This window comes from Solanum tuberosum, unplaced genomic scaffold (assembly GCF_000226075.1).
Source record: "Solanum tuberosum cultivar DM 1-3 516 R44 unplaced genomic scaffold, SolTub_3.0 scf00309, whole genome shotgun sequence".
In the NCBI taxonomy this organism is placed as follows: Eukaryota; Viridiplantae; Streptophyta; class Magnoliopsida; order Solanales; family Solanaceae; genus Solanum; species Solanum tuberosum.
Window position 1 is genome coordinate 659,286 of NW_006239232.1, and position 1,115 is coordinate 660,400.

A 1,115-nucleotide genomic window follows, 5' to 3' on the forward strand; every position below is an offset into this window, starting at 1 on the left:
TCTAAAAAAACATATTTCTATATTAAGTAATAATTTAACTTTAAGATGTCTATTTTATTTTTAGTAGGTGTTTGTCTATGCGATGTCATATCACGATATGAAATCGTGAGATGGAATCGGCGTTTGAACATATCATGAGATGATATCCCATATTCTCCAAAAATCATAATTTGGGAATTCCATATGATGATTTGAGATTTTTTAAATACAAAAATTGACCCACAAATTTATATTTTGTTAAAACAACCCATATTTATATATACTAGCCATTTATTTCATATTTAAATAAAATTGACAATCATATCATTACTTTTCAAAATTTATTATTCTCACCAACATAAAATTTATTATTACTTTAAATCAATTCCTACTTTATCATTTATATTCATCAAATTAATTATTTTTTACAACTTATAAAATATACAACACAACAAATTTCATATTGCATGTCCAAACAAAACTTTAACTCCATCTCATAATTTTAATCACATGACTAAACGACCCTTAATGAAATGATTTATCACTCAAACTTCTTTCTAAACTTACGTTTTTGAATGAAACTTATGCGGTTCAGCACTTTCCACGTAGATTTGGAAAGAAAAATTTGTTGAAGGGTAGTTTTAATATTCCTAAGGAATAATCCACATTTTCCAATGAGCCAACACCACGTGGCACGTGCACCTTTCTTTTAAGTCTTCTGTTGACTCTAAAAAGAACAAAATTCGTTGTTTCATTCTCCGTATTCTTATTGAAATCCGATTAAATAAGTATTCATAGTGAAAAGTTTGATAGTGAGAGTAAAATAGTCCGTAACAAAGACACTCCATGCCAAATAAATTCAAATTCGAAGAAACACTTACTACTCTACTACAATACGATTAGTACCGAACAATATTCGTTAGTTCACACCTCCGCGGGGAACTCTTTTACTTCGCCGGTAAATCAAGAATCCAACTTTTCTTCTGATCAACTATCATTTTCATATCTTTCTTTAAGAAATTTCCTCTCTAGCACTCGATTGATTGATAACATTCCCTTTCTTGACAGCTGCTTGTTTTCACATAAAGGTTAGCAAAATATCTGCTTTACTCATACCCCTACCCCCAAATTCCCCC

The 1,115-nt window shown here is 29.9% G+C and overlaps 1 protein-coding gene across 2 annotated transcripts in view; it reads left to right on the top strand.

Annotated features, from left to right (window-relative positions):
- Positions 1–836: 836 nt before the first annotated feature.
- Positions 837–1,115, top strand: part of LOC102593728 (probable linoleate 9S-lipoxygenase 5) — a 6,350-nt gene continuing 6,071 nt past the window's right edge. The window contains exon 1 of one of the 2 annotated variants that reach the window (XM_006359859.2): positions 837–937. The gene's annotated coding sequence lies outside the window, so the exon portion shown is untranslated. The other variant, XM_006359857.2, reaches the window with a different exon arrangement.